This window comes from Panthera onca, chromosome C1 (genome assembly GCF_046562875.1).
Source record: "Panthera onca isolate mPanOnc1 chromosome C1, mPanOnc1 haplotype 2, whole genome shotgun sequence".
Classification (NCBI taxonomy): Eukaryota; Metazoa; Chordata; class Mammalia; order Carnivora; family Felidae; genus Panthera; species Panthera onca.
In genome coordinates, this window is record NC_138346.1 from 145134148 (window position 1) to 145161773 (window position 27626).

Below are 27626 nucleotides of genomic sequence, written 5' to 3' on the forward strand. Positions count from 1 at the left end.
TTTCATTTCCTCTCTCTCTTCATTTCTTGTCTGTAACCCCCACCAGAATGCAAGATTCCCTTGTCAACCCCTGAATCTTCAGCTTCTAGAAAAAAAAAGCCGTACACAGTCAATGTCCAATACATATTTGTTGAAGAAATGAGAGTGTGAATGATTAGTGTACCAGATAGGGCACATCTACTACATTGACTTTTGCTTGTACCCAAACCCTCCTGGTCCTGACCGGATAATGTTAGGCTTTGCATGTCGTGGTAATGAGCCCAGCTCTGAGGTCTTGGAGCCACTGAATAAAAAGCCTAACTCTCAGGGCAGATTTGTGAACATGTGTGAAATCAAGCATGAAAAAGAAACCAAGACTTTCTTACATGGGTCTAATTTGTAAAGATAACTGCTAAGAAACTAGAATAGGTTGGAAGGAAACATCAGGATCAGACAATTCCCCATTTGCTCTCAACACCATTAGCTCTCTGTCTGTTAAAATGCCATCACTGATAGAGGCAGCCAGAGCCAGAAAATTCGGGCTCAACTTTTATAAATTAACACTGTGAGTGCCCTGTGTTCTTGTGGTGGTTATGAACTGTACTGGTATTGGCCAAATTTGGTAACAAATTTGATGACAGGTGAGAGGGATGAATGAACCCTTCCTTTGTTACTGAAGTCACTGTCCTGAACAAAACTCCAATATGATTCCTATTGAGTCAAATATTTTAGTCAGCAGGTTATTAAGTACCTACCATGTTGCAACCGTTTTCCTAGGCATTTGGACAAAAATATCATTTGATTCTCACCCTATCCCCATAAGTTTACCCATTCTACAGATGCACTGACTTCATCCCAGAGTGGTCAAGTCACTTCTCAAGGTCACGTGGAAGTTGGGACCCTGGAGTTGGATGGGGTTGGAACCTGGACTTAGCTATTAAGCTCTCACTTCCCTTGCTTGCCCCAACCTTCTGGTCATAATTTGACATGTTGTTTAGACCTGCCAGTAGGATTATAATTCTTGATGTAAACTACTCATTTTGCATTATGATGCGGACAGCAACTTCTAGAGCATCCAGTCATTGGAGAGCAGCCTCAAGAGACCAATTACCTCTAGGGACAATGATGTTTAAGAATTTTTGGATACACAAAACTGAAGACCATATTTCATGAACACCCTGCAAGGGAGCCCCAGGTGCTCGGCTCTAGTGGTTTCCCACCCTCCTGAAGTGACATTATTTTTGTACCTGCACTATAGGTTTCATTGCAGGGGGAAGGCGGTGGTATGGGCAGATTAGCAGTCAGTGAATGTGTGCTCATGTGGAGTAAACTTCACTCATATTTCCCATGTAAATCAGTCTCACAGTTAAAAACAAAACAAAAAAAAACAGATGAGGGATTTTAGTGAATATTTTAAAAAATAATGCTTTCAGGGTTGCCTGGGTGGCTCAGTTGGTTAAGCATCCAACTTTGGCTCACGTCATGAGCTCATGGTTAGTGGGTTTGTGCCCCACATCAGGCTCCGTGCTGACAGCTCAGAGGCTGGAGCCTGCTTCAGATTCTGTGTCCCTCTCTCTCCCCCTCCTCCACTCATGCTGCTCTCAAAAATAAACGGACATTTAAAAAGCTTTTTAAATAAAGCTTTCAAAATGCTATTTTCAGCATCTCTCTTGTGAGACTGAAGTAGTGCCATTTCACACGGGTGACGGCAGTGGTGGGGAAGGTGCAGAGAGAGCCCTGTGACTTAGGCAGCTGGCACTGTGATAGGAACAATGGACAAGAGACTGAGATGATCAAGCATTGATCAGGCTCCACCTTCCCCTGGGCTCCCCCACACCCACAGACTCTCCCAGAGAGTTACCGAAGAAAAAGATTTGAGTGTTAAGTCTTTTTAAAGCTATTAATTTTACACTGTATCAACTCCTGTTCTACCTGGCCCTCTGGCAGCTGGCTAAAACTGCATTTTAAAAAGTACACATTCCCCACAACTGCAGAGGAAACCATTTGAAAACAAAGACCTGTCAGCTTACAAACTATAGAGACAACAATCTTCTCTTCACAGTTGCAGAAATACTAATTATCTCACAGGCAGTTTTACGGTTCAAACACTGATAATAAATCATACTTTTAAATAATAGTAACCATGTAGAGAGGATTTTAATGGTAGAAAATATCATTAAATGAGAGAATTTTATTTGAGCACTGCAAAAATGATTAAGACTTTTTTACACGAGTCACCAAACACTGTATTCACTAAACTATATTAATAGCAAAAAGACCTATCTTTTACTTTTTTTGCTAAAATTTTCATCATCCATTCACCTAAAATGGCCAAGTTCTATATAGAATTGTTTTAAAAGGTGATTCAGTTCAACAAAAGTATATTAAAGTTACTGTGAGGTACTTAGATACAGTATTTGATAATAATAGCATTTTTTTTCCCCTGGAATTTCATTGGCTCCATCTTCTATTTTTAAAAATACTTTTAGAGTAGGAATCAAGCCATGGATTCTGGTGGCCTCAGAAAGGGGGCCAATTTGACTGTCCGTAGACAGAGTGCAGATACGTGACCCTGAGCTCACCAACATTTCCCTCCAAAAACAAAATGTTCACAGGAACTATATTTGTAAACAGAATCACTTTCAGTTGCTCACAGACTACCACAAAATCTATTTTCTGACCCCTAGCATTTCCCAGAGCATGCAGGAAACACCAAGACAGGACACAGTAAAAATGACCCAAGAAATTACTAAAGACCTTGCTCCTTGTTGGGAGTCCAAGGCCTGGCTCCTTTTGGTCTTCCCCAAGCCAGTTACAGAAATCAAAGAATTATTTTACACAGAGCCATGCAGAAAGAAAAAATAAGCAAGTTACTGATTGAGTGGAGTGGAAATTAACAATGCAAAATGGTTTTTAAAACTAGTGTGAGGAATAAACCTTAAACAGGGTGTTTCTGTTGCAGACAAACTTGCTTAAGTGTTAGCATTTAAATGCTCACACCTCAGCTTTGAACTTAACACTCCATTAAGGGGCTGAGGGAACTCACACCTCTGTCTGTGGGGCCTTTCACTCTTGTTACAGCCCAAGGAAGAGAACCAGAGGAGAGAAGGAGGAAAGGGCGGAGCAGCCACAAAGGGAGCAATGGCAAGGTTGTCTATGGAAAATGTGAGGATCCTGGTTAATGCCTGCTGTCCTGGTGCAGTTATTAACAGCATCTGCTTTCACTCCCCAGAGTATCCTCCTGATTTGGATAATAAATTGTATGGTCACCCAAATAGGGTATAGAATGTCCAAAACAATAATGGCAAGGCAAAAGTCTTTTATATATGTAAGAAAAATGGAAATTGCAACATTTGTTCCTTGGATGGTGTGCTGTGGTTCAGGCATTTCTGTCATTTTCACATGCTAAGGCTAAGTGTTCCTGACTGCATAGTAGCATCAAAGAGTTAAAGAATCCCACAGGGGGATCCTAGAAGCTATGTGATTGTCATTTCGCAAATGAGAAACTGAGGCTTAAAAAGATTGACTTGCCTAAGGCCACACTGCCAGTTAATGGAGAAGCTGGGAATAGGATTTCAGTCTTCTAACTGTAAATTATACATTTTCAGTGTATTAAATATTTTTAGGAATGTAAATAGTGTTCTCAAATGAAGGAATACCGTTATGATAAATTATACAGACTCCCTTTTCAAGGTCCCAGGGCTCAGAGATCATCAGTAGGAGGGGTTGGGGGATACGGAGGACCAGCACTAGCTCGGGAGTAGGGGTAGGTTCTGTTGTTCACTAATGATCTCAGCTGAGGAGCAGACCAAGCATTCTCTTGGAAGGAGCAAAAGCCAGGCATCAAATTGGCTTCTGGTTTAGCACTTTAATAGCTGATTGATCCTAGTCAAAGTTACTGAATGTCTTTAAAACTTCCATCTCCTTGGGGCGTCTAGGTGGCTCAGTCGGTTAAGTGTCCGACTTCGGCTCAGGTCATGATCTTCAGGTTTATGGGTTTGAGCCCCACGTCAGGCTCTGTGCTGACAGCTCAGAGCCTGGAGCCTGCTTCAGATTTTCTCTCTCTCAAAAGTAAATAAATTAAAAAATTTGTGAAGGTAAAATAAGACTGTATATGAAAGTGTGAGGCCAATGTCTGGCCCACAGTTACACATTTAGAAATGTTCACTATCGTCTTTCTCCATCCTCTCCATCATCATCATCATGATCAGCAACAGCAACGCTTTCCCTTCTCCACTCCTAGCCTGGTATGCTTTGAACAGTCAGCTGATTGCAGAATTCAGCTCACCTCTTTTCTCTTTTGGAAAGCTCTTCCTTAACTTCATCTAGTTCCACAGAGACAGAAATCGTTGCTTTTTAACAGATCAGGACACAGGCTAATATTAAATCATTTGTTCATGATCACACAACCAGTAAGGGGTGGGAGCAGAATTTAAACCTAAGTTCTCTTATCTTTTCCACTTGTCAGTCTCTGGTAAGAAACTGTAGGGTTGAGTGCTGAGATCAAACAGTGAGGAGGTGGAGAGGCAGCTGCGAGCTGGCCCTGCCTAAAGGGTATGTGTGTCAGGAAGGTGACATGAGGCCAACCACTCTCCTGTACCATTCTGCAAGTGTTACCCTCATACAATCAAGATTTTTTTCTCGGCATAATCAAAGGATATGAGCTTAAAATCTGGAGAAATGGAAGAGATGCTATTTGTCTCCCCAACAGAAAACCTCTGAATAAGACCCAGAAAAGAAAGTCAAGATGAGACAGAAGCACCAGGGCCCCTGAGATAAGTCTGTACACTGAGACATGACCCAACCAAGCAAGAAGACACAGGCACTAAGGAGATGCTGGGCACTCTGTGCATTTCAGACCCTTCAGTCACGTGGAAACCAACGCAGGAACTCAATTTCTCTGTGGTTCATGCTTCCTTGTCCCTTCTTGGGATATTCGGCACTAATTTGGTCACCATTAGGACCCTTCCTGTGAAATGATCCTTTGTATCATCACAATTAGTAGATTTGGAGTGATTTCCAATCACACAATTAGGACTTCCAGTAAGGAGCAGAGAAATTCTACTTATAAAAGCTAATTAGTAAGACACAAGCCAAACAGAGGCCAAACAGAGATCCTTCTCTATTCACACACCTCAGAACACTCACAATGAATAGACCAAGGGTCCTCACATTTCCTGGGACTTCCCAGGGGTTCTCTGGTTATGTCTCCGTGTGACTAGACAGTAACTTCCAACAGTTTGGCAATTGAAGTACATGTTTTGGATCCAAACAAACCTGAGGTTGAATTTTGTCCCTACCCCTTCCACCTTGGGATGACAGGTCGCTAAGCCATCATTTTGTACATGTAAAGTGGTGGTGATAATTCTAAGCTTGTAATGTATGCAATATACTTAGCTCTGTCTTGGCACATAATCAATGCCCAGTAAATGGCTGCCATCCTCTTCTGCTTACATTCTTGCTGAGAAGTCTTCCAGCTTTGGTAGAAGGACACACCTCGCCATGACTCTCCTACCCCCTTCAGTCACTTCCCTCTTTGGGGTGTATCTGGCTCACCTGTGGCTTTAGGATTAGGTGAACACATAAGGTAACATTCTCTTCCTACTTGTTTGAGGGTCCTTTCCTTGACTATACCCTGATTATTAATTGTATCAGGTAACTCATGAAAACTATTCATCAAATCTTCAGATTACACCAAGCCAGGCTAAATGGCAAACACATTTAAGTAAAGACTTTGAGCCAAAAACTCCATAGGTTTTCAAAATTAATATAATCTAAAATAGTAGAACATGATCGAGACAAGTATAAGGTCCTTCATTTGAGTCCAAACAAATCCCAGATGCATGAAGATCAGCTGAGGAAAACAAACAAAACAATCTTAGACTTTTTAAAAAAAGTTTATTTATTTTGAGAGAGATAGGAAGGGAGGGGCAGAGAGAGAGGGATAGAGAGAGATCCCAAGCAGGCTCTACACTGTCAGTGCAGAGCCCGATGCGGGGCTTGAACTCACAAACTGTTAGATCATGACCTATGTTGAAATCAAGAGTTGGACACTTAACCGACTGAGCCACCCAGATGCCCCTACAACCTTAGACTTCTTATTTGAAATTAACCTTAATTTAGTTCATACTGTAATGTTGCTACCAAAAGAATAGATGTAAATTTGCCTAACATATATGGCTTGTAGCCTAGAATGAGGGCCATGGTCCATTCAGTGTTGCTTCATTGGCAAGACCACCAGATCTGGTACAAGGTGACAGATTTCAGCATTTTATCCTCATTTCATGAATAAAAAGATGTAGTAAATTCTGTAACACTAGGGTTGTTCAGGTCTCAGCTAAATGAAGACTTGATTGGGGCATTCACTGCTAAGGAAACTCAAGTATCAGATGGATGTTTAGATCAGATGCCTTTAAGGTCCCTTTCAACCAGAAGGCATGATTCTGGTAATTTGCTGTCTCTTAAGGCCAAGAACCTTCTTATCAGAACACACATTTGATCCCTTTTTAATTTCTCCAGGAAGTGAGCAAATAGATAAAAAGAGTCCAAGGTCACAGATTTAGGTTTCTTTGTTAGAGTAACAAGCTTCCCTGGGTCTGACTAGTCTCATTACCCCCAAGTTCAGTTCTTTCTCAAAGAAAATTGTTTTCCAAAAGGAGGTGCTTTCTAGACCCTGCAGACATCTTAGTCATTTCCTCCTCTGGGCCTGTGTTCAGCTGCCCCTGTCCTTCTGAACACTCCAGCACCCTCTCAGTACCAGTCCATCATCTCTTTCAAAACCTGGCTTCATGCTGGCCTCCTCTAAGAGAACTTCCTGGTTTCCTATATTCTTCTAAGCTTCTCAAGGACTCTCTCTGTAGTACACCCACACTTGCTTACATATCGCCTATGAATCATTCTCCAGTTGTTTTATGTTTCTGTGACTCTCCAACTGAACTCTAAACTCCTAAAGGGCAGTGAACTTCTGTCAATGGAGATAAAAAGGAGAAGAGCTCTGGATTTTCCTAATGATCACAAAACACTGGGCACAAAGCAACCACTGGGGGCCTAAGACCCATCAAACAGCAGTGAAATTCCACTAGGATTAAGGTTAGATGGGGCAATCCAAGTTTCAGAAGATCAGAGACATTCACATTCTGTTCTGAGTAGTTCAACAGTCCTTCCAAATCACCAGGACTGCAGACATAAAAGTTTCATCTAGCCACTAGCTCTAGCTGAACATATCACAGGTTACTTAAAGTGCAATTTATTTTTAATAGAAAAATTGATTCTGGAATGAAACATGAAGTAGTCCTTTTTTTTTTTTTTTTTGTAGTAGACTAACCTTTTAAAGAATAGCATTCTTGCCCTAGAGAGGGGCATAAAAGTTTAAAAGGTTATTTTCCACATTACACATAACCCGCATGCTCACCTTTCCTATCTCTTTGCTGGATCTGTGCTCGGGGTGCCTGTGGTGCTAACTCCCTGAAAATATCGGCTCCATTAATACATGATTTACTTCTCTTTACTTGGTGAAGTACAGAGCCTATCTTTCAAAGGAATTTCAAGTTTTTGTAATTCATTACCTACTCCATGAAACATGATGACATGGAATTTTCCCTTCAAAACTAGAATGAGCACAGTAAGTTCACTGCTGAAGAGAGGTCTCTCCTGACCTACCCAGAGGAGTTGGTTGCTCCCTGATGAGAGTTCCTATGGCATTTTTAACTTCTTACTCTCCTTAAAATTATCATGGCTGATCATAAGTATTTTTTTACATGTCTGTCTCATCTACTGCAACTGCCAGTTCCAAGAGAACAAAAATTCTGTCCTAGCCATCTATTTGTAACCTCATATTGTGGGTGCTGTGGTGTGCCATCCAGTTCCCTCTCACAACAAGGCTCCCATTTCTCTAGCTTTTGGGATTGCTGTCTGCTGTCAGCTCACAGCTGAGTCTCTTTTCTGGAAATGCACACAGCTGAACAAAGCTGCCCTGCTTAAGCATTCTCCTTTATCCAATAACTGGTCAATGTGAACACACAAAGGCCCAGCCTCACTGCCTCAGTTTAGGATAACTCTGAAGGTTTTCCCTGCCCCTGGTCTCTGTGCTATCAGCCAAGTCCTCATTTGCAACTGCATCACAGCTCAAATTCTCTCCAGCAATCCTGCCTACCTCTGCTTTCCTTATTCCCTTATAGATATTCCTGGAAGCCCTCCCCCCAAATTTCTTGCACACAAGTCTCCACCTCAGAGTCTGTTTCCCAGAGAACCACATTTAAAGACACCCAAACCCCAGCAGTGTTTATTGCACAGTAGATATTCCTTTAATAGTTGGTCAGAGAATGAGTGAATGAAGTACACAGGAAATTAACAATAACATTACAATATATGTTATGTAATATACTTTACAACATTTCATTCCCACTGCTCTCTCTGCCCCATCCTGTGTAAGGTCTGATCCTTAACAGTTAATGTAGACAATATTCACTGAGCTTCTGTGTGCTAAGTGCTAGTGAGTCAGAGACAATTCAGTCTCTCCTTGACTATCAGCACCCATGGCTGGAAGGATATTGCCTCACATGCAGCACAGCCAGGTTTTATGTTCCTTGCAGATGAAAATACTGTAGTAGTGATTCCATTTACATCTGGAATATAGAATTGCATCCCTAAGCATTTTATATTTACTACTAACTTTTCCTGGGGAGCATCACATGGATACTTTGAGAATCTGAGAATGGAATGACTATGATTCCTTTACCTTTGAAATGGATAACTGATTCCTAGTTTTCTTTTTAGAAAATGATAGGAAGGGGAGAGGCCAACAGAATATCCTAAGAATGAAGACTGTATTTAGCACATGGAAGGGCAGAGTAAGCTATTCAATAACTTCCAGGGAAAACATGGTCTGATTAAAGTTGGGAGCTAGAAAAATCCAAAAATCCAAATGTTATAGTCAAGAATTCCTATATGCAGATAAAAGAACATTTTTGAGTCAAAGCAGGCAATTCAGTTTCCAAAACTTTAACGAAGGCATAATTCAGCATGAAAGAAAGTCATAGCCTCGTCAGTGGTGTTAACATATGTGAAACAAAACTATGGAGATAGAAGGGGGAAAAGTCTGTGTTGAAGCCAGAAAAAGGGGAGCCACAAAAGAGCTATCGATGAAGGAAGGCCTAGTGAAAATCCAGAATTCTCACACCCACCCAGCAGTATTAAGAAGACCATCTTCTGCCACAGGTGTTTATAGAGGTCAAATATGGAGCCTGTACTTCTACCCCTACCTGGTAATAATGAGTGTCCGTTGTTCCCTGAAGTTTTAAATTTGAATTACTTTTGGCACATGATTTGTGTACATGAGACTTTAGACTTCTTTTACTCTGCCAGAATGGTGTCATAAGGAGACTAAAACAGTTTTAAGTAAGATCCACAATCTCATAACAATAAAAATGTCTAAGTTTCTATTAAAAATCTCATACCAAGACCCATAAAGACATGAAACTGAATGAGGAAGACAATCAATGGATGCCAACACCAGGATGAAAGAGATGTTAGAATTACCTGACAAATCGGGGCGCCTGGGTGGCTCGGTCGGTTAAGCGTCCGACTTCGGCTCAGGTCATGATCTCACGGTCCGTGGGTTCGAGCCCCGCATCGGGCTCTGTGCTGACAGCTCAGAGCCTGGAGCCTGTTTCAGATTGTGTCTCCCTCTCTCTGTGACCCTCCCCCGTTCATGCTCTGTCTCTCTCTGTCTCAAAAATAAATAAACGTTAAAAAAAAAAAATTAAAAAAAAAAAGAATTACCTGACAAAGATTTTAAAGCACACATAATAAAATTTTCAGTGAACAATTATGAACACATGTGAAACAAATGAAAGTCTCAGAAAAAAAATGGAATGCCTCATTAAAGAAACAGAATATACATGAAGAACTAGTACAATAACTGAAACTTAGAACTCAATAAATGGGGTTAACAGCAGGATGGAGAGGAGAGAGAAAAGAATCAGTGCACTGGAAGACAGAACAATAGAAATTACCCAATCTCTACAACAGAGAGAAAATAGATGGAAAACAAATTAATAGAGTCTTAGGGACATGTGAAACAATAACAAAAGATCTAATATTTGGGTCATCAGTGTTGCAAAAGTAGAAGAGACAGCAGGGCTGAATAAGTATTCAATAATGATTGAAAACTTCCAAAATTTGTCAAAAGACATAAACCTACAGATTTAAGAAGCAAAATAATTCCCAAACAAGATAAATCCAAAGGAATCTATAAGACACATCATAATCAACTTTCTAAAAACTAAAGACAAAGCAAACTCTTGAAAGTGTTTAGCAATATGTGAGGGAATAGCAATGTGAATGATAGCAGATTCTTATGTGAAAGCATGGAGGCGAGAAGAAAGTGGTGTGACATTTTTCAAGTGTTTAAAGAAAAGAAACCAGGCGATCAAGATGGCAGAGCAGCATGGAGACCCTCAGCTTGTCTCATCCCTGAAACACAGCTAGATCAACACCAAACCATTTTGCACACACAAAGTGATCTGAGGATTAACACAATAATCTGCCTAAATTGAGCCACAGAACTTGGAAGGTATATGGTGTGGAGAGGTGAAGTGGGGGAGAGAAAAGCCACAGAGGGTAGGGAGCTGTTTTTGCAGAGAAAGGACAGAGAAAGGGGGAGAGTACAGCACATGGGGAGAGTACAGGAAAAACAGCCCTCCAAAAGTAGCTGGAGAGAAAGAAAGAGAAAGAGTGAAAACACTTACAGGGGACTGGACAAGAAATCTGTTCCCCAAAACCACTGACAAGAAGAAAGGAGAGGGTTTAAATACCATCAGGATTCTATAAACAGTGGAGCACAGAGTCTGAAGTTCTGGAGTTCAGTACCTGGCAGTGCTCTGGTGAGGAAGCAGGGTGAATCCCCAGGAGCAGGCAGCAGGGTCTGAGGGGTCTGTGTGCCACACAAGGAGAAGTGGTTCCCCTGCTTGAAGAGTGGTTCCCCTGCTTGAAGAGTATATGGTAGAGGCCTTATGGCCTCCCCATAGGCAAAGGTCTCAGCAGACTCTGGAGAGCAGCCACATTTGCTGGTATTGGGACAAAGACATCAGAGTATGGTAAAACCTGGCCCCAGCTGTGTGTTGTGATTTGTCATAATCTCTGAACCTCTGCCATTGTGTGACCACACAGACGTTTTCTGGGGCAAGCTGGCACCTGGCCATTGCTTAGTGAGACCCTCCCACAGAGTTGGTGTGTGTCCAAGCCACAGGGGTCTCTGAAGTGTGGGGTTTTGAAACACAATCCCATCTGAGATAAAACTCTGGAGGGAGGTACCACCTGGCAGGCAGACAGCTTGGACACAGACAGGGTATAGGTGGGGAGTGGATGGAGGCCTGAGCCAAAGGAGGGGTGCTTGATCCCAGGTCAGTGAGAGCATGAAGTTCCTGTGCCACAGACTAAGGAACCAGGTAAAGCCATTGCTACCTCTCCCATGCACATGCATGCATGCCATGCTGATCAACCCCAGTAAGCTAAGCAGTGCCACCTAGGGGAAAACAGAGCGATGACACCAAGCCCCACCCAACTGCGCTTTCCAAGCACATCCCCTAGAAGGCCAGCACAAGTCCCTCTACCTGCTTAGTGTACAGACTATAGAATGCTTTGTACTTTCAGTTCTAGGGGAAACTGGATATAACTTCATTCGCATTTCATTCTGTTTGCTGGTTCATTTATTCAGTGGTTTTTGGTTTTGGTTTTTTTTTGCTTCTATTTTTGTTTGAATTTTTTTTCTCCTTTTTCCCCTTTATTTTTCTTGGATACAGAAAGAGGAAATTTTCTTTTCCTTTTTCTTTATTTTTTAATTATTTTTTACTTTATATTTTATTATTTTTAAGGTTTTTAAAATTCTATTTAATTTTCTTTAATTTTCTTCCATTATATAATTTAATTTTTTAATTTTCTCTTACTTTTTAAATTTTCTTTTCTTCCCCTTTTTTCTCTATTCTATCAAGCCTTTTAAACAAGCAGACCAAAACACAGGATTTAGCTTCCTTCATTTGATTTTTTGTTTTGTCTTTAATTTCTTAATTTTAATTTTTAATTTTTTACATTTTTTTCTTCCTCCAAAATGACAAAACAAAGGAATTCACCCCAAAAGATAGAACAGGAAGAAATGACAGCCAGGGGCTTAATCAACCCAGTTATAAGCAAAATGTCTGAACTAGAATTTAGAACCATGATCATAAGAATACTAGCTAGGGTTGGAAAAAAAAGCATAGAATCCCTTTCTGTGGAGATAAAAGAAGTAAAGTCTTGTCAGGACAAAATTTAAAAATGGTATAACCGAGATGCAGTCTCAGATACCATGATGGCAAGGATGGACAAAGCAGAGCAGTGAACCAACAATACAAAAGACAAAATTATGGAGAATAAAGCAAAAAAAAAAGAGGGAAAAAAAGGAAAAATAGCACAGTAAAAGACTTAGAGAACTCAGTATCATATTAAAAAGGAATAACATCTGAATCATAGGAATCCCAGAAGATAAAGAGAAAGAAAAAGGAGAACGTATATGTGAGCAAATTATAGTGGAAAATATTTCCAAATCTGGGGAAGAACACAGACATCAAGATCCAAGAAGCACAGAGAACTCCCATTAGATTCAACAAAAACCCACCATCACCAAGGCATACCATAGTCAATTTCACAAAAATACATAGTCAAGGAAAGAATTATCAAAGCAGCAAGGGAAAAAAGTCCTTATAACCTATAAGGGAAGACAGATAAGGTTCAAAGCAGACCTATGCACAGGAACCTGGCAGGCCAGAAAGGAGTGGCAGGATATATTCAACATGCTGAATCAGAAAAATATGCAGCCAAGAATTCTTTATCCAGCAAGGCTGTCATTCAAAATAGAAGGAGAGATAAAGAGTTTCCCAGACAAACACAAAGTAAAGGAGTTTGTGACCACTAAACCAGCCCTACAAGAAATTATAAAGGGGACTGTTTGAATGGAGAAAAGATGAAACAAAACAAAAAAGACCAAAAGCAACAAAGACTAGAAAGGACCAGAGAACAATACCAACTCTACAGGCAACACAATGGCACTAAATTCATATCTTTCAGTACTCACTATAAATGTCAATGGACTAAACTCTCCAATCAAAAGACATAGGATATCAAAATGGATAAGAAAACAAGACCCATCTATATGCTTACAAGAGACCCATTTTAGACATAAAGACACCTGCAGATTGAAAGTAAGGGGATAGACAACCATCTGTCATGGTAAAGGTCGCCAAAAGAAAGCTGGATTAGCCATACTTCTATCAGACAAACTAGATTTTAAAATAAAGACTGTAACAAGAGATGAAGAAGCACATTATATCATAATTAAGGGGTCTATCCACCAAGAAGATCTAACAATTGTAAATATTTATGTCGCCAACGTGAACACCCAAATATATAAATCAATCACAAACATAAAGAAACTCATTGATAATAATACCATAATAGTAAGGTACTTCAACACCCCACTTATAGTAATGGACAGATCATCTAAGCAGAAAATCAACAAGGAAATAATGACTTTGAATGACACACTGGACTGGATGGATTTAACAGATATATTCAGAACATTTCATCCTAAAGCAATAGAATACACATTCTTCTCAAGTGAACATGGAACATTCTCCAAAATATATCACATACTGGGACACAAATCAGCAGCTGTCAACAAGTACAAAAAGATTGAGGTCATATCTTCCATATTTTCAGACCACAGTGCTATGAAACTCAAAATCAACCACAAGAAAAAATTTGGGAAGACAATATTTGGAGATTAAAGAACATCCCACTAAAGAATGAATGGGTTGGCCAATAAATTAAAGAGGAAATTAAAAAGTACATGGAAGCCAATGAAAATGAAAACACAACAGCTCCAAACCTCTGAGATGCAGCAAAGGCGGTCATAAGAGGGAAATATATAGCAATTCAAGCCTTCATAATGAAGGAAGAAAGATCTCAAATACAAATCCTAACCTTACACCTATAAGAGATGGAAAAACAATAGCAAATAAAGCCCAAAGACAGCAGAAGGGGAATAATAAGGATTAGAGCAGACATCAATGATTTTGAAATAAAATAAAAACAGTAGAACAGATCAATGAAATGAGGAACTGGTCCTTTGAAAGAATTAACAAAATTGATAAACCTCTAGCTATACTGATCAAAAAGAAAAAGGAAAGGACCCAAATAAATAAAATCATGAATAAAAGAGAAGATATCACAACCAACACCGTAGAAATACAAACAATAAGAAAATATAATGAATAATTATATGCCAACAAATTGCACAATCTGGAAGAAATGGACACATTCCTAGAAATGTATAAGCTACCAAAACTGAAACAGTAAGAAATAGAAAATTTGAGCAGACCCATAGCCAGTAAAGAAATTGAATCAGTAATCAAAAATCTCCCAACAAACAAGAGTTCAGGTCCAGGTGACTTTCCACAGGAATCCTACCAAACATTTAAAAAAATTAACACCTGTTCTTTTGAAGCTGGTCCAAAAAATAGAAATGGAAGGAAAACTTCCAAACTCATTCTATGAGGCCAGCATTACCTTGATTTCAAAACAAGACAACGATCCTGGTACAAAGGAGAACTACAAACCAATTTCTCTGATGCATATGGATGCAAAAATTCTCAAGAAGATACTAGCAAACCATATCCAACAATACAATAAAAGAATTATTCACCACATGAAGTGGGATTTATCCCTGGGATGCAAGGCTTGTTCAATATCCATAAATCAATCAATGTGATACATCACATTAGTAAAAGAAAGGATGAGAATGACATGATCCTTTCAATAAATGCAGAGAAAGCATTTGAACAAAATACAGCATCCTTTTGGATAAAAACCCTCAAGAAAGTAGGGGTATTTTGTGTCTTTTCAGACCACAACACTATGAAACTCTAAATCAATCATACCTCAAGCTCATAAAAGCCATATACAAAAGACCCACTGTTAATATCATCCTCAATGGGGAAAAACTGAGAGCTTTCCCCCTAAGGTCAGGAACACAGCAAGGATGTCCACTCTAACCACTATTCTTCAACATAGTGTTAGATGTCCTAGCCTCAGGAATCAGGCAACACAAAGAAATAAAAGGCATCCAAATCAGCAAGGAGGAAGTCAAACATTCACTCTTCAAAAATGACATGATACTCTATGTAGTAAACCCCAAATACTCCACCAAAAAACTGCTAGAACTGATCCATGAATTCAGCAAAGTTATAGGATATAAAATCAATGTACAGCAGTCAGTTGCATTTCTATACACCACGAATGAAGCAGCAGAAAGAGAAATCAAGGAATCGATCCCAGTTATAATTGCACCAAGAACCATAAAATACTTAGGAATAAACCTAACCAAAGAGGTGGAAAATCTATACACTGAAAACTACAGAAAGCTTGTGAAAGAAACTGAAGAAGGCAGAAAGAAATGGAAAAACATTCCATGCTCATGGATTGGAAGAACAAATATTGTTAAAATGTCAATACTACCCAAAGCAATCTATGTATTCAGTGCAATCCCTGTCAAAATAACACCAGCATTCTTTACAGAGCTAGAACAAACAATCCTAAAATTTGTATGGAACCAGAAAAGACCCCTAATAACCAAAGCAGTCCTGAGAAGGAAAACCAAAGCTTCAGGCATCACAACTTCAGACTTCAAGCTGTATTACAAAGCTGTAATCATCAAGACAGTACGGTACTGACACAAAAACAGACACATAGATCAATGGAACAGAATAGAGAACCTAAAAATGGACCCACAAATGTATTCTGAACTAATCTTTCACAAAGCAGGAAAGGATAGCCAATGGAAAAAAAAAGACAGTCTCCTCAACAAATGGTGTTGGGAAAACTGGACAGCAACATGCAGAAGAATGAGCCTGGACCACTTTGTTATACCACAAAAATAAACTCAAAATGGATGAAATACCTAAACATAAGACAAGAAGCCATCAAAATCCTAGAGGATAAAAAAAAGCAACAACCTCTTTGACCACAGCAACTTCTTACTTGACAGGTTTCTGGCGCCAAGGGAAAGAAAAGTAAAAATAAATTATTAGGACCTCATCAAGATGAAAAGCTTCTGCACAGTGAAGGAAACAATCAGCAAAACTAAAAGGCAACCGACAGAATGGAAGAAGATATTTGCAAATGACATATCAAATAAAGGGCTAGTATCTAAAATCTACAAAAAACTTATCAAATCAACCCCCAAAAAACAAATATTCCAGTGAAGAAATGGGCAAAAGACATGAATAGACGCTTTTCCAGAGAAGACATCCAGATGACTAACAGACACATGAAAAAAGGCTCAACATCAGTCATCATAAGGTAAATACGAATCAAAACCACCATGAGATATACCACCTCATACCTGTCAGAACAGCTAAAATTAACAACTCAGGCAACAACAGATGTTGGCAAGGATGCAGAGAAAGAAGAACCCTTTTGCACTGTTGGTGCGAATGCAAACTGGTTCAGCCACTCCAGAAAAATTATGGAGTGGAGGTTCCTCAAAAACTACTAGGTATTTATCCAAAAGATACAGGAGTGCTGTTTCAAAGGGGCACATGCACCCCAATGTTTACAGCATCACTACTGACAATAGGCAAAGTATGGAAAGAGCCCATATATCCACTGACAGATAAATGGATAAAGAAGATGTGGTGTGTACACACACACACACAGTGGAATATTACTCAGCAATCAAGAAGAATGAAATCTTGCCATTTGTAACAACGTGGATGGAACTAGATGGTATTATGCTAAGCAAAGTAAGTCAGAGAAAGACCAATATCATATGATTTCACTCATGTGGAATTTAAGATACAAAACAGATGAACATAAGGGAAGGGAAGAAAAAATATAAAAACAGAGAGGGGACAAACCATAAGAGACTCTTAAATATAGAGAACAAACTGAGGGTTGCTGGAGGGGTGTTGGATGGCGGGGGGATAGGCTACATGGGGAAGGATAATTAAGGAGAACACATGTTGGGATGAGGACTGGGTATGATAAGTGATGAATCACTAAATTCTATTTCTGAAATCATTATTACACTATATGTTAACTAATTTGGATTTAAATTTTTAAAAATCAACAAGAAAGAAAGAAAAAGAAAGAAAGAAAGAAAGAAAGAAAGAAAGAAAGAGGGATGGAGGGAGAAAAAAAGGAAAAGGAAAGAAAGACAGAATCATATACCCAGTAAAATACCCTTCAGGAATTAAAGGGAAATCAAGACATCCTCACATGAAGGAAAATTAAGAGACACTGTCTCAAGCAGATATATCTTAAAAGAATGGCTGAAAAAAGTTCTCTAAATAGAAAGGAAATGATAAAAGAAGGAATCTTGGACATCAGGAAGGAAGGCCATAATAAGCAAAAATAGGGGTAAATACATTAGCCTTTCCTTTTCCTCTTGAGTTTTCCAAATTAGGCTACTGACTGAAGCAAAAATTCTAATACTGTCTAGTGCAGTTCTAAATGAACGTAGAGGAAATATTTTAGACAATGGTGTTATAAATGGGCACATAGTGGTACTTAAACTGGTTCGACATTTGATATTTGCACATGACATGATTTTCTTCATAGAAATCTCAAGGAATCTACAACTGCAAGAACTAATCGGTTCGTCAATTTCAGAATACAAAATAAGGCTAAAATAATTCTGATTCTGTGTACTAGCAAAGAACATGTGGACACAATCTGTCCATTTACAATTTACAGTTAGTCAAAAAATGACATACTTAGGGGTACATCAAACATTTATAGGATTTATATGCTGAAAACTACAGAATTCTGGTGAAAAAATCAAAGATCTAAATCAAAAATCTAAAAGGGATATACAGTTTTAATAAGTTGAAAGACTCAACATAGTAAAGATGTCACTTCTTGAAAGACCTTTTAACTCAATCAAAATCCCAGCAAGATTATTTTATAGTCATAGATAAGATTATTCTACAATGTATTTAGAAAGACTAAGAAACTAGAATATCTAAAACAGTTTTGAAAAAGAACAAAGTATGAGGAATTGGTCTACTGAATTATAAGACTTATTATATAGCTATAGTAATCAACTTTACAGTTTTGCTATCTAAAGAGAAACACAGATCAAGGGGAGAGAAGAGAGAGCCTAAAACAGACCTACCCATAAAAATATGTCCATTGACATATGGCAAAGATGAAAAAGCAATCCAGTGGAGGAAATACACTCTTAAAAAAATTGTACTGGAGAAAACAACAGCAACAACGACAAAAACACTTCGACCTGGATCTCACACCTTATACAAAAAATAACTCAAAATGTACCACAGATTTAATGTAAAATTTTAAGCTATAATACTTTTAGAAAAAAAGAGGAAAAATATTTAGGATCTGTGGTTAGGCAAAGAGTTTTTAGGTTTCACACTAAGAGTCACCACATCTCCAAAGGCAAGGTGAATTAAAAGCAAAACTGAACTATTGAGACCTCATGAAAATAAAAAGCTTCTGCACTGCAAAGGAAACAATCAACAAAACTAAAAGGCAATGGATGGAATGGGAAAAGATATTTGCAAATGACATATCGGATAAAGGGCTACAACTCACCAACCTCCACACCCAAAAAACAAACAATCCACTAAAGAAATCGGCAGAAGACATGAATAGACACTTTTCAAAAAAAGACATCCAAGGCATATAGGAGTGCTGATGCATAGGGGCCCATATACCCCAATGTTTATGGCAGCACTTTCAACAGTAGCCAAATTATGGAAAGAGCCTAAGTGTCCATCAACTGATAAATGGATAAAGAAGATGTGGTTTATATACATGATGGAATACTACTTGGCAATGAGAAAGAATGAAATCTGGCCACTTGCAGCAATGTGGATGGAACTGGAGGGTATTATGCTAAGTGAAATAAGTCAGTCAGAGAAAGAGAGATACCATAGGTTTTCACTCATATGTGGATCTTGAGAAAGTTAACAGAAGACCATGGTGGAGGGGAAGAGGAAAACAAAAGTTACAGAGAGGGAGAGAGGCAAACTATAAGAGACTCTTGGATACTGAGAACAAACTGAGGGTTGATGGGGGGGGGGACAGGGGGAAGTGGGTGATGGGCATTGAGGAGGGCACTTGTTGGGATAAGCACTGGGTATTGTATGGAAACCAACTTGACAATAAATTACATTTAATTTTTTAAAAATTTGACTTCATCAAAATTAAAAACGTTTGCTCTGTGAAAGACCCTATTAAGAGAATGAAGAGACAAACTATACACAAAGAGGAAACATTTGCAAACCATATATCCAACAAAAGATTAAAATCTAGCATATATGAAATATAGATGGCCAACAGAAACATGAAAAGATGTTACCATCACTGATCATCAGGGAAATGCAAATCAAAACCACGAGATGTATCATCTTATACGTGTCAGAATGACTAGAGTAAAAAAAGAAATAACAAGGATGTTAAGGATTTGGAGAAAAAGAAACCCTCATGCACTATTGGTGGGAATGTAAATAGACATAGCCACTGTGGAAAACAGCAAAGGGCAACTGGAGACATCTTTGTGATGATGAAAATATTCTGTATTTTTAGTGTACCAATGTCAATATCCTAGTTGTGTGTTGTTCCATAGTTTTGTAAGATGTTATCACTGGGGAGAAACATTAGACTTCTCTCCACTATTTCTTAAACTACATATTAACCTACAATTATCTCAGAATAAAATATTCAATTAATAAAGGGGGACAACATTGGATTTGCCAATGATTTCTTGGATATGACACCAAAGGCAAAGGCAACAAAAGAATAGACAAATTAGACTTAATGAAAATTTTAAAATACTGTGCATTAAGAGACACTGTCAAAAGAGTAAAAAGGGAACCCAGAAAATGGGAGAAAAAAATACAAATCATATATCTGATAAGGGGAGATTAATACCTAGAATATATAGAGAACAACTAAAGCTTAAGAAAAATACAGTAATCCAATTCAAAAATGGGCAAAAGGGTTGAACAGACATTTCTCCAGAGAAGATACACAAATGGCCAACAAGCACATGAAAAGCTGTTCAACATCACTATTATAGAAATACAAATCAAAACTACAGTGGGATTCTACCTCACATCCATTAGGATGAGTACTATCAAAAACAACAACAGAAAATAACAAGTGTTGGTAAAGAGACAGAGTAACCAGAACCTTTTCAATTGTTGGTGGGAAATACACAATAATATAGCTGCTATGAAAAACAGTATGGTGGTTCTTCAAAAAATTTAAAGTAAAATTATGACCCAGCAATTCCACTTCTGGGTATGTACCCAAAAGAATTGAAAACAATGTCTCAAAGAGATATTTGTACACCCATGTTCATTGCAGCATTATTCAGAATAGCCAAAGGTAGAAGCAACCCAAGTGACCATTAATATGTGAATGGATGAACAAAATGTGGTATATAATACAATGGAATATTATTCAGCTGTAAAGAAAAAAAAGGAAATTCTGATATATGCTGCAAAACATGGATAACCTGAGGACACTATGCTAAGTGAAATAAACCAATAACAAAAAGACAAAGGAGGTATCTAGAATAGTCAAATTCAGAGAGACGGAAAATAGAATCACAATTTCCAGGGATTGAGAGTGGAGAGGAGAATGGTGTGTTATTGTTTAATAAGAAAATTCAAGTTTTACAAAGAGTTCTGAAAATGGATGGTGGTGGTGGTTGCACAACAAAATTAATGTACATATTACTGAACTGTACACTTAAAATGGGTATGACGGTAAATTTTGTGTGTATTTTACAATAAAAAATTTAAAAATAAAAGGGGTAAGTCACAGACCTTATTAATGTTTATTTATAGCCGTCCAGACATGGAGGAAAAGGTGTACTTGAATGCACTTGGCTAAAACTGGGATACATTATTAGGCTTTTCCAGAGCCATGATATTCTGCCCCTCTAAACCACCTCTCTCCCTTTGCTCTCAATCTATGCTCACCACACAGTATTCTTTTTTATCTCTGTATGTTCCTCCTTTATCTTTTTAAATAAAAATTGCATACACTTCAGGTGTACAACATGAGTTTATATACATATAGTGAGATGATTACTATAGTCAAGCTAATCAACATATCATATCCTCACATAGTTGCCACTTTTATGTGTGTGATGAGAGCACCTTAAATCCATGCTCATAGCAAACATCCAGTATTCAGTATAGTATTATCAACTGTACTTATCATGTTCATTAGATCTCTAGACTTGTTCATCCTACGTAACTGCAACTTTGTACACTTTGACCAACGTCTCATTTCTCCACTTCCCCACCCCTAATAACTACACTTGTATTCTCTGTTCTATGTATTTGACTTCTTTAGATTCCACATATGAGATCAGTATTTTTATGTGTCTGGCTTACTTCATTTAGCATAATGTCCTCCAGCTTCATCCATGTTGTCACAAATGGCAGGATCTCCCTGTTTTCTAAGTTTGAATAATATTCTACTACATATTTCTATAGATATATATCACAATTTCTTTGTCCATTCATCCATCAGTGGGCACTTGGGTTGTTTCCATACCTTGGGTATTGTGAATAATGCTGCAGTAAACATGAGAGTGCACATATCACTTTGAGATCCTGATTCCATGTCCTTTGGTTATACACCCAGAAGAGGGATCGTTGGATCATGTGGCAGTTCATTTTATTTTAGTTTTTTTTCAGAAAACAGTATAGAGGTTTTTGCTATTAAGTTGTGAGTTCCTTCTACATTTTGAATACTAACCCCTTTACAGATATATGGTTTGCAAATATCTTCTCCCAATCTGCAGGTTGCCTTTTCATTTTGTTGATAGTCTCCTTTGCCGTGGGGGAGCTTTTCAGTCACTGTAGTCCCATCTGTTTGCTTCCATGCAGCTTTCTGATTTGAGTGGCTCCTCAGGTGAGCTTGCCACAGGGAGCCTGCAGACCTACTTGGCCCAGGCCCTGTGGTAGTTAAGAGTCTCACTGTAAATGAACATACTGGCACATTCTGTATGTATGTAGCAGCCTCATGGGAGATCTTGAACTCCCACCATGCTCACCCATACTCCCCTCTGGGTGCCCTGAAGAGCCAGAGTCTGGAGCTGCTAGGTGAAAGCCACCACTTGGGCTGCAGTGCTGCTGCCCCTGGATTATCCCTGTGCAGCCAGCCACCCTTGGCCCCTACCTTTCTGTCCTGGGTGTTGGCTTTAACTGATACAGTAATGTTCAATGTTAGCTCTGAGGGAGCACTGCAGCCTACATCTTTTATCCTAAAAACAGAGAAATCCGCCTTTGAGATAGTAACTCACAGCCTATGGCTTGCTCATTCACAACTGTTTGTGAATTCTTTGCCATAGTTATAATTCCTTTCTATTCTGGATTGCCTGGCAGCCAACATTATGTCTCACATAGATTCATGCATATATCATATATAAAAATATATTTCCTTATTTCTGTATCTTTCTTTTTTTTCCCTATATCCTGATGCAGAGACTCAGAATCTAATAATGCTCAGCACTTGCCAATTAAGAGTCTTACCATATAATTCTTATCTTCCCAGGTCTATATATATTACATTAAGTTCAAACCTGGCAAGTCTCCTCCTTGACACCTACTGCTGGGTAAGTGACTCACACAGGAACTAGAGAAAGAAAGGTGGCACAGGCATTTAAACCTACCCTGCCCGGTAGCATGTGCTAAGCAGGCACTCCAGTGTCTGGGGACTGACTCACAGAGTGAGGCCTTCTGGGGCTTTAGGTTTTTCTTACCCAGAAAATAGGATCAACACCACTGCCATCATGAATTATTCAACACGTGCCTGGGCTACTCCTTGGTGAACAACAAAATAATGGAAACTGACAAAATTGATTTGTGGTGAATTTTTAGTGAAGCCAAGTTCATGGCAAGTGAGCAAGGGCAAGCAGGGCTCAGAGGAACCTGACCACAAAAACGGTCAGCCCACAATTCCCCTGGAACATCACTGCCTGGCCAACAGCACAGCCAGGCCAGAGGACTGTACCAGGCTTCTTTTCCTCTGATGGCTTGGGGGAGGTGAACACTCTCTCCCACGGAAAAAGCATAGGCACTTGGACTCACCAAACCAGTTCCCCAGCCAGAGGATGGGCAAGACTCTTAAAGCATTTCATGAAGCATTTGAGTTACTAGATAATTAGAAACTCAATTACCAAATCTCTAAACATAATTTCAGCTGCTTAGCAGAGTGCTAAGAAAGAAAGGCTTCAATTCAGCACATTTTGAATTTTACATTAGGGCTTCACTAATTAGAAGGAAAAAACATATTGGCACCATGTCTATCCTTCCATTAATCTTCCTCAACTTATATTCTGCTGCCTGTTATTATATAATCATTAAATGTAAAATATTAAACTGGACATTTGACTTTATTGATCACTTTATGGGCTAAGGATACAGCAAGTAATTATCTGCCAAGACAGATTCATCGATTGGGCTGTCATTGGAAGAGCTGAAATTGACACATAGTTGATTATTATTCTAGTGTACTGTTTTCATCAATTATTTTGTCTCATTCTCTTTCTCATCAAGAGTTGTGTATTCATAGTTTGTTTCTATTTAAAAATTCAAAAAGCAGACTTTTTGCCCTGAAACCAGATGGGTGGTTTTCTGTGTAAATCAGAAACTCTGCAGTTTAAGTATACAGACTTACTTTTATAGACTTGCACATTTTATCTAATCTAATACCAGGAAACTTTAGACTAGTATTTTATCTCTCTACACCTCAGTTTTTCTACTTGAAAAATAATCTTATGTCATCTGGATTTTTTTCCTTCCTTACTCTGCTTGTTCCTTCAGTATTTAAATTCAGTACAGTTTGATAAAGAGGTATGGGGCCCTTCCAATGTTCCAGGCACTTCGCAAGATGCTGAGGATGCCAAGCTTCCTTGAGGACAGGGATGCTTACAGCCTAGGAAAGGAGACTGATCTGGGCCTAAATAAAGGGCATGAAAGAGTCTAAGAAGGTGGAGGCTGAGTGTGAGCAATAACTGGAACTCAGCAGCCTTCTGGTTCATTCTGATGCAGGGAAAGATGTTTTAGCACAGTTTTAAATACTGTGCTAGCAACAGGGTCAAAGTCACCTACCATATTCAGGGCATGGAGAATGGGAAAAAAATAAGGATTATTTTTAAATGCCTTCCTGGGACATGGAAGAAGGCAGTTCTTGGAGCTCACCTATTTCAGAACTTAGCAGCTGACTTCATGGATGATCTCTAACACAGACTAGAGTTTCATGGAATTCCTTTCTTGGAACAGAGAAGTCCTAATGTAGTGTTTTGCCTAATTCCCATTTGTTTAGGTCATGGACATAGAATTTAGCAATATAGCTTGTGACATACAGTTCTTTCCATCTTTAATTTTATACTCCATATGGACAGGGACCATCACTTCAATTTTTTCTTACCTGTTTGTTCCCACTTCTTTGTATTTCTGCTTTCAGTAGGTATTCAATAAAAGATAATAAAAGCTTCTTGTGAGGTAGAGAGTAGTGACCCACTTGAATAACCCAGCTTCCATGAAGGTGAGTTCTAAATTTCAATTAGAATAGTTTGGGCACATGGTAGATGTACATTAACTTCTCTCAGTTTACCTGGGACAAAGCAGTTCAGGTCACTTTCAATAATGGGGGCTTGATGGCTGATAACATGAATATATGAAACTGAAATTGATTTCACTTAAGCATCTTTCCAATGTTGACATGGGACACAGCATAGTGTCATGGAAACATCATTGTATACTGGTTAAGAAACCTGGGTTTTGGTCTCAGTGACCCTAGAAGGTGATCCAACCCTTGTCAACGAAGTAGGACCAGATACTCAGGAAAGGCACTTCTCACTCTGAAATTCTACCGTTCTATTTTGCCTTGAGTTAGGTAGACCAGTAGTTAGCATTCACAATGGCAATTAAAAGATAACGCAGTGTATTCAAATTGCATTTTCCAAGGATTGCAATTCTAGGAATTCACAGACTACACCAGAGTTTAAATCTCTTTGCTCCTACCCAACCCAACTCCATCGACTTTGTGCATTCTCACTGCATGTATGTGGCTAAAGGAAAGAAAATGATTTGCTATTAAGTTGTGATGACTTAGGCTTTGGAAAGTATTTGTGAGTGGGCAACAATTATTTTTTGAATTTTCAAGTAAATCTGTAGTATGTTTTTCTGTATCATTACAGAACTGTGGAAAGATTGTTTTTGTTTTGTTTTACTAAAACTCCAGCATTTTTAGAGTAGAAGGTCTCAATCTTTCTTTACCTTTTTCCTTTTTTCTTTTTTTAATGTCTACTTGAAACTGTGAACTATTTCCTAGAACAATGATGAAGCTCATAAATAAAACAGTTTGCCTACAATTTCAGGTTAGTGGGAAGGGCATAGGGAGCTGTTTCCAGGTTAGGAATCCCCCCACCCCAGGCCTATTGTAGGGCCAGGTTTAGCTCTAATATGAATATTTTTATCTTTAACCCTCTTAGTTCTGCTACCTACTAGCTATGCAACCACAAACAAGTTGCTTAACCTTTCTGACCCCCCTTTGGAAACAGAGGAATTATATTTACTTGCAATTGGTTGGGAGCACTAGCATTATTAACCAATGTAAGTAAAGCACCTAGTACTGTGAATGTTTACTCACTATATGTGTTCTTCCCCTTCCTCATTTCTTTTCTTAATCTCAGTCAAACTCACATAACGATATGCTTTCCTTCAGCATTTTGGAGTCCCAACTCTTTTTGTATTTTCCACATTCTTCGTTAATACCACCCCCACCTCTAACTTACTCTTTGTATTGTTCAGTCTTATATAATACACTGGATTTCTTCCTTTTTGTTTTAAAATTTTCTACTATTTAGGAACAGCACCATTGTGCTTCTTTTGCCAAAATGGGGTTCATTTTTAATTCTCCAGCTTTGCTACTTCTAAGGTAAAGCCTTAGTCACATTAGCATGGCCTGGAATTTCCCATTTTAAATCTTTCCTGGGGCTGAAAATTAATCTTTCCTTAGGCAGTACCTAAAGGGTATGTGTATTGAGTGATCTAACGATCAATTAAACACTCGCTGAGGTGCGGCAAAGAAACTATTTCTTTACATAAAAAGAGGCAATGGTAATGCAGGTAGCATCCAGGAACATGGTGTTAAACTTGCCTAGGCTCTGAAAGGAACACTGGGATCCAAACCTAGTGGGTGACATTGGGCCTCAAGAGTACAGGAGACAGAGTGGAAAACTAATTCTTATTGAGCAACAATTATGTGCCTGGTAGAAGTCAAAGGTTGCAGTATAGAGGCCTACAGCCCACAAGTGTGGGGTTTTCTGTTTGTTTTAAAAAATCGTAGATCTAGGGGCGCCTGGGTGGCTCAGTCGGTTGAGCGACCGAGTCGGCTCAGGTCATGATCTCACGGTTTGTGAGTTCGAGCCCCGCGTCGGGCTCTGTGCTGCCAGCTCAGAGCCTGGAGCCTGCTTCTGATTCTGTGTCTCCCTCTCTCTCTGACCCTCCCCTACTCATGCTCTGTCTCTGCCTCAGAAATAAACATTAAAAGAATTTTTTAAATAAAAAAAATCATAGATCTATATTTAAAAGAAGAAACATTATATGTATATACATCATATATACACACAAGGATCTTATGACTTCTGAAAAATCAGTATATTTTGCAACACTACGCTCAAATTCTTACATGGCAACAAGATAGAGGAAACTGGAGACACTATCATTATGGAGGTACAAGCGCTCAAGGTTACTTGTGTGTACATTTTGTACCTGGTCCTCTTGCCTCCCATTTACTTCCTTTTTGGTAAACCATTGAAAATCTGACTCTTCTCTTTTTTCTCTTTCCCTATATATATATTTGTATGTATATGTGTGTGTATATACAATATGATATGTATGTATGTATGTATATATGTGTGTGTGTGTGTAATAAATAAGACACTATATATATATGTTTAATTTCTTTGATGCAGATGATGTTGGCTCTGTTACAAATGAGAAAATGTGAAGATCCTCAAGTGACTTAGAGCACAATTGCAAGGAGACAATAAAGACATGTCACCTGAACTTGCCTACCTAATGTAGCCCTACAGGAGTGGTTCTGAACCATGGACACTTTTGGTTCCCAGAGGACATTTGCCAATTTGTGGAGACATTTTTGGTTGTCGCACATAAGCCATCTAGTGGATGGAGGCCAAAGATGCTGCACATCCTGCAATGTATAGAAGAACCCACTCACTATAACCAAGAATTATTTGGTCCAAAATATGAAATCATCAGTAGTGCCAAAGTGGAGAAACCCTGCTTTAGAGGGCTGTGGCCATGCTTATAAAAACATCTCTCTCTAGAGGACCTTGTCACTGTCTTGGTAACAACAAGGGGTTCCTGTCACTATCTATAGCAACCATGGAGAAGCTTTGAGCTGTCAAAATTTCACACGATTGAGATCCTCTCTCCCATCCCGGAGAATCCAATTAATGTTTTAGGAGGTGGGAGACAAACCAGAACTGAAATAATGTACTATCAGCAGATCCTCACTGTAGAAATTCTCAAAGACTC

The 27626-nt window shown here is 38.8% G+C and overlaps 2 long non-coding RNA genes across 2 annotated transcripts in view; one reads left to right on the plus strand and one right to left on the minus strand.

Moving 5' to 3' along the window:
• LOC132673799 (uncharacterized) overlaps nucleotides 1–11043 on the minus strand; it is a 40520-nt gene extending 29477 nt beyond the window's left edge. Inside the window, exon 1 of the long non-coding RNA XR_009608206.3 lies at nucleotides 10849–11043. This is a non-coding gene — a long non-coding RNA (uncharacterized LOC132673799). The remainder of the gene's footprint in view (nucleotides 1–10848) is intronic.
• A 157-nt stretch (nucleotides 11044–11200) lies between these two features.
• LOC132673780 (uncharacterized) lies at nucleotides 11201–27419 on the plus strand. The gene is made up of 3 exons (XR_009608196.3): nucleotides 11201–11426; nucleotides 22612–22672; nucleotides 27041–27419. It is a non-coding gene; the product is annotated as an uncharacterized LOC132673780 (long non-coding RNA).
• Nucleotides 27420–27626: the final 207 nt, after the last annotated feature.